Raw genomic sequence first — 12,223 nt, forward strand, 5'->3', positions numbered from 1 at the left:
TCCTCTCTTCCTTCCCAACTCCACCTGCCTCATTCATTTCTCTGCAAGAAGGATCCCTAGACTGTGCTCCCGGGTTAATGGTTCCTCCAGCACCTAGTGGTCTGCAACAGAGGCTCCCCAACAGGGGGCTTCCCTGGTGGCTCAGTGGGTAAAGAACCCACCTGCCAGTGCAGGAGCTGCAGGAGACACAGGTTCGATCCCTGGGTCAGAAAGATCCTCTGGAGAAGGGAATGGGAACCCATTCCAGTATTCTTACCTGGAGAATGCCATGGTCAGAAGAGCCTGGTGGGCTACATACAGCCCATGGGGTTGCAAAAAGTTGGACACGATCAAAGCAACTTAGCATGCACGCATTCCGCATCAGAATAACATGTAGAGGTATAAAAATTCTACAAGTAGCCACCTCACACTACTGACCTGGAATTGCTGGGGGTGGAGCCCCAGCAGGTGAGCTTTAAGATGCTTCCCAGGTGATCATGAAAGGCAGCTCAGGTCAGAAACCACACTGCTCAGGGTCCCAAGAAATTATTCTTCAGAGACCTTTTCCTGCCTGTAAGTCCCCTTTTCCTCAAACCCATACCGTGCCATCTTCTTATTGCTTGTTTTTCCCTCTCTTGTGAGACACCACTCAACATGTACTTTCTCCAGAGAGACTTCCCTTATTACTCCCACTCAACTGAGAGCTCATTTTCCATTTTTCTTCAAGGCAATACCGTACTGGTGTCATAAGAACTATGGTCTCACTGTTGATTCTGCTTAGTAGCTAGATGACCCTGAGCAAGTCACAACCTCCAAGCCACTGTTTCCAAATCATACTAATGAGGATGCCATATGCCTCTCAGGGTGAGTCTGAGGATTCAAGTGAGATTGCACAGATAAAACTGCTGAGAAACTATGGAGTGTTAATTAACTCTAAGATATCAACGCGGGGGACTTTCACAGGTTGGTGGTCCAGTGGTTCAGAATCCACCTTCCAATGCAGGGGACACGGGTTTGATCCCTGGTCAGGGACTAAGATCCCACATGCCCTGGGGCAACTAAGCCTGAGCACCGCAAGGAAGACCCAGTGTAGCCAAAATTAAATAACTAAATATAAAACTTAAAAAATAAGATATCAATGTGTGTGAAACACAGATGTACTCCCACTCAAAAGAAGCATAGTAAGTAGAACATTTAAAGTTATGGAAATAATATATTATATAGTCAGCTATGTAGGGTGGTTTGACAGTAACGTGTCACAAAAAATTCTTGGATTTTCAGCTGACTATAGGCTTACTATGCACATGTGATACATTATACCTTCCAAAAAAAAAAAGAAAGCTGATTTTATTTTGGGTGGCATTAAAAGAAATTGAGTCTAAATAAGTTGATGATAATCCCACTTTACTGAGGTCTAATTGGTAGCATGTTCAGTACTAAGAAGTGCATTTTTTAAAAGGACATTAATCCAAGGAATCAGGCCCAGAAAAATTAACTGTAGTGCTTTGGAGATTTAAAGCATAATAATAACACACATTAAATGCCAGGCACTGTTCTAGAGAAGGAGCCTGAGACAATTAAGGGAACTTTCCAAGGTCAATAGTGAAAGGGAATTTGAATTCAGGTCTTCCCAACTCCAAAGTACCTGCTTTTTTTTCACTGACATGTGAAAAGCAAGTAAGAGAATGCTGAATATGTGGCTGGGACAAGATAAGTTCATTTTATGGAGGATGGATTTTTTTGTACCCTCACAGAGAAGAACAAGGATCATGGGCAAAAGAAGCAGACAGCTACATCTTAAACAGTCAGGGCTCAACAAGGTAATCACTCCCAAGTCTCCAGGAATTTTGAAGTAGAAGGCACTCATCTTAGATATGGAGCAAACTTCCATATCCAATAAGGACTGAACCAGTTAATTGCCAGACTCCTTCCAACTCAGAGATTCCCAGGGTTTTAGGGCCATGGCTGCTCTTGCTAAAAAGTGCAAGAAAATTTATGGATTTCTGAGCCTTTCAGGGTGAAATTTTAGCTACTCACTGACAAGCATTTGATCTCTATCAAGTCACTTCATATATAGCCCATATCTTTACTGAGAAATTACTATCATTTGCTTACCAAATATGTACTGATTTTTAACCTATTTATATAGCTATTGGAAGCCAGATACTTTTCTAGGGACTGGGGTGCAGAGTGTATAAGAGACAAGGTACTTACCTTCTTGGGACTTCCATTCTAGTGGGAAAAAATAGTTAATAAGCAAGTAAACAAACAATAAGGTAATTTCAGAGTGTGGCAAATGGTTTTTACAAATGGGCCAAAACAGAGATATGGGAGAAAGTATACTGAGGGATTGAGAAGGTTTAAAAGATTCTTCAGAGCCAATGATGGTCACGTAAGACCCGAACAAGAAGGAGTTGCCATACAAAGGCCCATGGGAAGAGCATTCTAGAAATAGGAACCCCTGCTTCAAAAGCCGTAAGGAGGGAGAAAACCTAAGCTTCTCAGGGGCATAGAGATGCGGCCCCCATCTCAGTGTGGGGACAGAGCAGTGGTCTGCAGACTCAGGCATGTTTTAGAAACCCCAGGAGAGTTTGCTGAAGCCTAGCTTAGTCTTCCCTCCCCTCAGTTTCCAAATCAGTAGGTCTGGGATGATAATCTGGATTTCGAACAATCCCAAATGATGCTGACACTGGTGTTTCAGGGACAACTCTTTGAGAACCACTGGGCTGGAATCCTGTGAAATGGGGAGAGAGTGAAAGAAGAAGTCAAGGAAGCCAGCAGGGGCCAGGCGATATGTGTTTGAGGCTCCAGATAAAATCATGAATTTATTGCAAGAATTTTTGAAGCTATTCTAGAGTTTGAAGCAAGAGGGTGAAATCATCTGATTTCCATTTTCAGATGATCGATGTGGCATCTGCGCCTACCACTGAAGGGAGACGGTTATTAGGATCAAGGAGATAATATGCTCAACAGAGTTAAGAACCATAAAGTAGCAAACACCAGGCTGGGAACTCCGTGAAAGTGAGGCGGTTTCCTCTTTCATTAGAACTGGCCACTCAAGAACCAAACAGCCAGGAGGAGGCCTTATAAGTTATCACACATCTACTTGACAAATAGGTGACTGATGCAATGGAGTTTGAGCAAGCTCCGGGAGACGGTGAAGGACAGGGATGTCTGGCATGCTGCAGTCCATGGGGTCACAAAGAGTCAGACACAACTGAGCAACTGAACAGCATATGTAAGCCGGTTCTTGGGATGAGAGTGCAAGGGGCGGGGAGTGGTGGTGGGGGAGCGGGGTAGAGGGGTAATGGTGGGTAGCATTACCCAAGGGATGGAGGGTAGCAAGGGCCCTGATTTGTAGCACTTGCCAGTTTCTGTGGCCACACACTCCTTCCAGGGTCAGTTTCTACACTGAACATGTGTTTGGCAATCGATGCTAAAAACCAGCTCTTGCAAACCAGCTCAAGCACATCACTAGATGTACTGCCTAGCACATAAGCTCAACTGGCGGATTGGTCACATCCTACTTGAGGAAACTTTCTCTCTCCCTGGTTACAGGGAGTACCAGGCTCGAGCACAGGACTTTCAACATGATAAACACTCGCTAAATGTGGCTGACTGGGCCAGATCCAAGAGAATCTGGGTGACGGGTTAGTTGTGGGACTCCTCTGAATTCCCTGCAGGATGACAGATGGGTAAACAGAAATATTAGTGCCTGGTTAATGAATAACACAGACAGCAGCCTAGAGCTGCTACCAGGAAACAGGGGTGGAGGGAGATGTCTGAGCCTGATCTGGGGGCCCAACCAACAGGATAGGGGAAGCTGGCATTGACTATTTCACTTCCACTTTCTGGAAAAGATGCTCCTGTGCCCCTTCCTCAGAAATTCTCACTGACCACACCTGTAGTGTGGTTGTGTGGGGGACACTGTGGTGGGAGAAGGCAGACATGGGTAGGCCCCGAGAGGGTCTGAGGGAAAACACACAACCAAGATTCCAACTCCATCCCCTTTAACATCCCTGCTCCTTCCCTCCAGATTTCTATTGGTTCTCTCACTCTCTCTTTTTTCAACTTTCTCTGCCTCCTATGGTTAAATATTAATACTTTTGCCCTATTTTTTTTTCCTTTTCATTATGTTTCTCTAGTCAGATGGAAATGAGGATATTTCACATCTACAAGTTGCATATTCAACCAGGAAATTGGGCCAAAGATCACTAAGCCTTCAGACTCAGTAGTCCAGTAACCTACTTGGCAGAGTTTTGAAGGTGTGATAAGGGAGAAGATGTGAAGTGGTGGGGGTGGGGAGCCAAGGCTGTGGTCAGCTGTCCACCAACAGCTTACTCAAGGAGGGGCTCTTTTCTAACCTCAGGCTCCCTCTCCCCAATCGTTGTCCCCTGCCATCTGTCAGCTCTAGCCTCAAGGAAACAGTGTTAGGAAAGTAAACATACTACTCCCAAATCTAGATGTTTTAAATCATGTACAGCAGTCTTAAGTTTCCTAACTGCCTTATCAGGACTTCTCTGGTGGTTCAGTGGATAAGGACCCACCTGTCAATGCAGGGGACATGAGTTCGATCCCTGGTCTGGGACAATCCTACATGCCTCGGAGCCTGTGTACCACAACTACTGAGCCAGAGTGCTGCTACTACCTAAGCCAGTGTGCCTAGAGCCTGTGCTCTGCAACAAGAGTTCAGGTCAGTTCAGTACTCAGTCATGTCCAACTCTTTGCAACCCCATGGACTGCAGCACGCCAGGCCTCCCTGTCCATCACCAACTCCCAGAGTTCACTCAAACTCATGTCTATTGAGTCGGTGATGTCATCCAACCATCTTATCCTCTATTGTCCCCTTCTCCTCCCATCTTCAATCTTTCCCAGCATCAGGGTCTTTTCCAATGAGTCAGTTCTTCACATCAGGTGGCCAAAGTACTGGAGTTTCAGCTTCAGCGTCAGTCCTTCCAATGAATATTCAGGACTGATTTCCTTTAGGATTGACTGGTTGGATCTCCTCACTGTCCAAGGGACTCTCAAGACTCTTCTCCAACACCACAGTTCAAAAAGCATCAATTCTTCAGCATCCACTTTCTTTATAGTCCAACTCTCACATCCATACATGACCACTGGAAAAACCATGGCCTTGACTAGATGGACTTTTGTTGGCAAAGTAATGTCTTTGCTTTTTAATATGCTGTCTATGTTGGTCATAATTTTTCTTCCAAAGAGCAAGCGCCTTTTAATTTCATGGCTGCAATCACCATCTGCAGTGATTTTGCAGCTCCCCCCCAAAAATAAAGTTGATCACTGTTTCCACTGTTTCCCCATCTATTTGCCATGAAGTGATGGGACCAGATGCCAGGATCTTAGTTTTCTGAATGTTGAGTTTTAAGCCAACTTTTTCACTCTCCTCCTTCACTTTAATCAAGAGGCTCTTTAGTTCTTCTTCACTTTCTGCCATAGGTGTGGTGTCATCTGCATATCTGAGGTTATTGATATTTCTCCCAGCAATCTTGATTCCAGCTTGTGCTTCATCCAGTCCAGCGTTTCTCATGATGTACTCTGCATATGAGTTGAATAGAAGCCACTGCAAAGAGAAGCCCGTGCACCACAAGGAAGAGTAGCCCCCACTTGCCACAACTAGAGAAGGCCCCCGCAGCAACAAACACTCAGTGCAACCAAAAATTAATTTTAAAAAAGACTAACTCACTTAAAAAAATAAAGCGGCACATCAGACCTCACATCATCACACATAAGCATTCATTCATCCATGAAAGTCTGTGGAGGCCTATGGCACATTAGGTGCTGTTCTAGGTGCTAAAGACACAGCAGTGCACAAGGACAAGACCCCTACTCTCAGACAGTTCACATCTGGGGGAGAGGCAGACAAGGGGACAAATAACAGACACTCTGAAGCAGTGTTAAGGGCTCTGAAGATAGTCAGATGGAGCCAGGGTAGGGGATGACTTTGAGGAATGAATGAGTGGCTTGGGAAGGCCACTGGAAAGCGCCCTTTGAGCTGTGACCAGAATGACAAGAAGAAATTATGCAAGCCAAGAACTGAGGAGAAAATGTTCCAAGCAAAGGGTTCAAGGCAGGTACAAGGCTGGAACAGGCTGAATTTGCACAAGGAACAGAATGGCCAGGGTGACTGGACTTGAGTGATAGTTGGAAGACAGGCAAGGAATAGATCATAAGGGACCTCAAAGTTTCTGATAGGAAGCACAGTGCATTTTCTTCTCTCTGCTTAACAACACAGAAACCTGAGGCTAGAGCTGTCAAGTGACATGCCCCAGTCCCCATCAAGACAGTCTTCTGAGCCCTGGTGCAGACCCTAGACTCCCTCTCAAAGCTGGATGTGCTCACTGGCTCTCTCAATCAGCTACCTCTTTGCGGGAGAGAAAGGGTAGCAGGAAACATGATTCATGAGGTGTGCACTCGTTTGGACAGAACGCTGGAGGTGGAGGAAGATGTAGACTGACTGCCAAGACTACCAGGGAAGAAAGGAAGCAGAGGTGGGACAAAACACCTGAGCACCCAGGGCGGAGATCAGCAAGGAAAGTGAGGTTCTGGGAAGGCATCGTGCCTGGGGGAAGGAAGGATGCTTGGGTTTTGGGACAGCCTGGGTGGGAGGTAGAGGCAGTAACGAGCACCATCTCAGGCCACTGAAACAGAAATGGCCATGTGAGGACGAGTCATGGAACCTGGAGAAATTTTTGAAAGCTTCCACTGGAATAACCAGCAGGATTTCCAGGGAAGCAGCAGTCACAGTAGATGGGACTGAATCCTGACTTACACTGTGCAACTCAACTTCTCTGTACTTTAGTTTTCTGATTTAAAAAAAAAAAATGTGACTAATACAGCTTCATGCTATAATGAAGATTAAGTGAGTTTAATATTATACATACAAAACACTTAGAACAGTATCTTGCACCTTGTAGATATTTATACAAGGCGAGCTTTAAAAATGTAATTCTGTTTTTCTGCATTGTTATTGTTGTTGTTCAGTCGCTCAGGCATTTCCAACTCTTTGCAGCCCCATGGACTGCAGCATGCCAGGTTTCCCTGTCCTTCACCATCCCCCAGAGCTTGCTCAAACTCATGTCCATTGAGTTGGCAATGCCATCCAACCATCTTGTCCTCTGTCAACCCTTTCTCTTCCTGCCTTCAATCTTTCCCAGCATCAGGGTTTTTCTACACGGAGCCCTCCAAATGCTTCTCATGTATGGCTTTCAGAATAAAACTCAAGGTCTCCCTGGGCCAGCAAAGCCCTGCATGATCTGACACTTGTCCATCTGCCAAAGCTCGTCTCTTCCTCACCCCCGCCTGGCACCCCATCCTTCTCACTTCATTTTTCCTTTGTGCAAATTACAACCTGCTAACATCTTGCTTTCTGATTCTTTGCACTTACTGTCCCCTTTTTCTTGAACCCTCTTCCCCTAGATCTCACAGGGCTGAGACCTCATCTTTCAGACTGCTGGTGACTTAAACTTGGTTTGTTCACAGGACTTTCTCCTCAGTCCAGACTAAAATTGCCTCTCTCTGATACGTGCACTCACATTATTCTGAGTTACTGACTTTACTGTATTTATCACTCTCTTGTATCTATTTTTTCTTGTTATTTCTACAAAAGGTGCACATGCCCATAGTTTAATGAGTCAAATAGTTTGCTGTGAAAAACAGCATATAGCTAACCCTCTCACCCCACCATGGACATTTACCCCTTCCTGGAGGCAACTGCTTTCACCTTTTTTCCATTGAATATTTATCCCTTGTGTCTATAAGGGTTTTGCTTATTTTACCATTCTCTCTCATTTTTCAGTATCAGGTTTTATCTCCTAACTCCCCCAGTGTCAGATGTGGATTTGGCTCTCCCCAATACATAAACGCACTTCCTACTCTTCATAGCCATAGTATACTTACGTCATAATCATATTAGAACAACACTCAATGCTTATGTTATTGTGACTGTGTAAATAATGGAGCTCTATAGCAAACTATGATTACCTGTATACCCTGCACAACTTTCGCCCCACCCCAGAATTAATAGTTAACTTATTTTTCATTTCCTTAGCTTTTTACATATTTATCATTGATTTCACCCAAACTGTTTGCCAATTGTCTTATCTCCTCTCAAGACCTTCAGAGTTATTAGCAGGAGACAGATTCATCTTCTCGAGACCTCTCCAAGGATTTTCTGATCTGTTCCAGTCTGGACTAGTGGTGGTTTATGCCAGCTGAGTCTTGGACATTTTTAAACTAAGAGGATTTTTCTGCCACTCTGTTCTTGTTTCTCTTCCTTGTTTTATGTCCTCTCACAGCTTCTCTGTTATTGTGGTTGTTGTTTAGTCACTAAGTCATGTCCAACTCTTTTGTGACCCCAGTGGACTATAGTCCACAAGGTTCCACTGTCCATGGGATTTCCCAGGCAAGAATACTGAAGTGGGTTGCCATTTCCTTCTCTAGGGGATCTTCCCAATTCAGGGATCAAACCCACATCTCCTGTGTTGGTAGGCAGATTCTTTACCAGAGCCACCAGGGAAGCCCAGTAACAGCTTCTCTAGAAAATAATAAATGTTTTGAGACTCCACATGTCTGAAAATGTCTTCAGTCTACCTTCATTCTTCACTAATATCAGCTGTATGTGGAATTCTAGATTGGAAATAATTTTCCTTCAGAACTTTCAAGGCATTGCCATATTGGCATCTGGTTTCCAGTCTTGTTGAAAATTCCCAAGGCATTCCTATTTCTGATTCCTTGTTTGTGATCTATCTTTTTTTTTTCAGTGGAAGCTTGTAAGGTCCTTTACCTTTCTCACAATTATTCTAAACTTTCACCCACTGCACTAGGCACTTGGCTTCTTTCAATCTGCAAAATAATATCCTTCAGTTTGGGGAAATTCTCTTAAAACATTTTGTGATTATTTCCTTTCCTTAATTTTCTCTCTTTTCTCTTTCTAGAACTTCTATTATTTGGGGGGATTTTGGACCTCTTAGCCTGGCCCACTAATTTTTTTCTTCTCCCCCATATTCCTTCATTCCATCTTTTTTTTCACCTCTCCATCTCTTTGCCCTACTTTCCATGAGATTTCCTCAAGTTTATCTCTCAGACCTTCTGTTTAATTTTTCCTTTTTGTTATCACTTTTCAAATTCAAGGACTCTCTTTTATTCTTGACTTTATTCCTGACTTTTATTCTTGACTGATTACAACAAAGTCCTGGTTGTAATATCCACTCTGATCTCTTTAAGAAATTTTCATCTTCCTCTTCCAAGTTACTTTTAAAGTGCTGGCCTCAATCTTTTACATCAGAAGTTGTCATCATACATCTGGCAATCCTTGATTGTCTGATCATCTTGAAGAGAAGGAAGGAGACTAATATTTTTTGAGATGTAAAAAAAGGATATAAAAATAATTTGACATGTTGTCTAGGCAGAAAAGAAAAAAAAAGTTTGCTTTAAAGGCAGAAAGGGAAAAAAATGAACGAAAACATGGCAAAATCTCCATGTGTTGAATCTGGGTGATGGATAAGATTCTATTGTACTATTCCCTCTACTTTTGATCATATTTGAAAATATTCACAATACAAATGTGATTATTGGCAGAATTAAGTTCCTTGATGTCTTCTGTACTGAGGGCCTCAGTTTCTTGCTGGCCATGGGCTGGAGGTCTCCCTCAGTTTCTTACCTCTCTGTAGGGCAGCTGGCCTCTACCAGAGCAAGCAAGAAAGCATGAGAGGAAAAGAAGGAAGGCAGTCTTTTTTATAAACTTGACCTTCAAATTGATCTTCTATCATTTTTTTTCAACTCATTTTGAAAGGGGAAGTGAATCATACAAGAGTGTGAATACAAGGAGGTGGGATCACTGGGGCTGTCTTGGAGGCTGCCTTCCATAGGTACTAGGTAATGAGTGGAAGCTGTGAACACATGAGTTAGGCTTCACTGGAGGGTGATTCAGCTGGTTCATTTAGTAGGGAACTTCTGATGTCAATTTCTTCTTGGGCTGATCAAATTTGCCAGGAAAGATTCTTCTAATTTCCTGCCTGGAAGGTGAAAGTTGGATTGCCAGAAATTTAGGATTCAAATGGAAAAGACAGGTGAGTGGTCTCAATATATACCATTCCTTTAATCTCTGATTTACTTCATGTTGCTCCCTCTTCCTACTGTCTCTGATGCCCCACATTCCAAAGACTCTCTGTGTTCTCCTCTCCAGAGAATAAAACTCATCTTTCCCCGTGTGAGGGGCAGCTGCCTTGCATCAGAAAACTGGGGAAGAGATCTGGGGGCTCTTTCAAATAAACTTTCAGCCAAGCTTCCTTATGTTAGCTTGCCCTTCACCCCGAGAGGCACCTCTTCCCACCAGTTTGTGAGCCTTCTGTGGGCTCGGTAGTAGAAGCTTGGTTGAGTCTTGGCTTTTCCCACTGCTGGTTTGGGATTCAACTTTTCATAGGTCTGACAAATCAGTTACCAGTTATGGGTGGCATTAGTGGTACAGAATCAGCCTGCCAATGCAGGAGACACAAGAGACTCAGTTTCAGTCCCTGAGTTAGGAAGATTCCTTGGGGGAGGAAATGGCAACTCACTCCAGTATTCTTGCCTGGAAAGTTCAATGGACAGAGGAGCCTAGTGGGCTACAGTCCCTGGGGTCGCAAAGAGTTGGACACGGCTGAGCACATTGTCATTCATCTGCTTTCCAGCTTCCAAAATTCTGGCAGCGTTGCATCCTCCTTTCTTCTCCCTGTTCTTCTAAGTCTAGTGCCTTTCAAAAAGATCTCTTTGTTGTCGTTATGGTGTGATCTCAGGAGGGAACCAATGGAAACATGGGTATTCAATCTACCATCAAGTATTATACCAGCAAGTATTTCGTTTTATTATTGTTATTTGTTTGTTTATTGCCTGTCTTCTTCCCCTCTTGATTGTGGGTTCCAGGATAACTTGTTTTGTTCACCTGCGCATCCCCAGCATCCAGAACCATTCTTGACACAGGTGGGTGTTCAACAAATGACGGAATCAATTTGCTGGAGAAGGAAACTTGCTACTCACTCTCAACATGGTGGTAGCAGACCCACCAGGTCTCTTGACTTTTTATCTTGTGTCCTTCTTGTCACAAGGTGGGTGATTATTTTGCTGACTAAGAATATGTAACAGGTTATAAGGTGCTTTACATGTTACAGAGTGCTTTCAGAATCTTACCTCATTTGATCCCGACACCAGTCCATGGACCAGATAAGAAACAAATTATTATTGGCCCTAATACAGATGTGACTCTTGCCAAGAACTACCCTGTGTCAAAGAAATCACCAACCTTGTTCCTGATCTTTTACCCCATGCTGCTGTCATTGGTCTGACCCTTCCTGCCATTTTGTTTGCAAATAAGACTCTTAAGGCTTGGCACTTCCCAAGGAAATAGTTCTCAAGAATCCAAAACAAAATGTTTCACAAAGAGGAAAACAGGTACAGATGTGGGTAAGTAACCCAAGGGCCTTTGAGCAAACAGAATGTCTGAGTTTTGTGACATGGCTGGAGCAGAGAAAGGAGAAAAGTGGGACTATCAGAATTAGTAGAGCATAGAGAAAAGATTGGTACTGGGAAGGAATGGGGAGTTAGATGCTCAAAGGAGAGAGAAAAGGTCCCAGAATGTAAAAGCAGTATGTGTATGGTGGGAGAGTGGTGGGAAGAGAATAACCATCTACCAGTAGACTCTTAAAAAAAAAAGAAAGAAAGAAAGGTGGTGGGAGTGAAAGGAGATGAAAAGAAAAACCATATTACAATGATAAAGCCAGTTACAAAATACCCTAGACAGCCAATTCGATAAAACATGACATCACTATCTTGGGATCTAAGACTGGCTTAGTTTCTAGACAGTCTGAATGCTGCCTGAGGCTCCCCAGGGAAAAGTGAAAGTAGAAGCCATGGCCCCCTTAAGGGAGACAAGATGCAACTTCAGACAAGTTCCAAAGGCACGGGTGAGAGAGACAAAAGGCCATGAGGTCTCACCCTTTCCTTGTGCCACTTGCTGTCTTCTCTTGGACTCTGCCTGCCACCTCCTGGGTAGACAAGGTTACTACCTGCCTCCAAAACCTGGGCAAACTCCGGGAGATAGCAGAGGACAGGAGAGCCTGGTGTGCTGCAGTCCTGGCCTCTGTTACTCACACACAGCCAGGAATCTCTCAGAAGCAGAAACTTAAGGATGAGGAGTTGACAAGGGGTCCACCTCCTTAACCCCACATCAAATCTTGATGAGTTGTGGTGTGAC

The sequence above is a fragment of the Bubalus kerabau genome, chromosome 17 (genome assembly GCF_029407905.1).
Source record: "Bubalus kerabau isolate K-KA32 ecotype Philippines breed swamp buffalo chromosome 17, PCC_UOA_SB_1v2, whole genome shotgun sequence".
Lineage (NCBI taxonomy): Eukaryota > Metazoa > Chordata > Mammalia > Artiodactyla > Bovidae > Bubalus > Bubalus kerabau.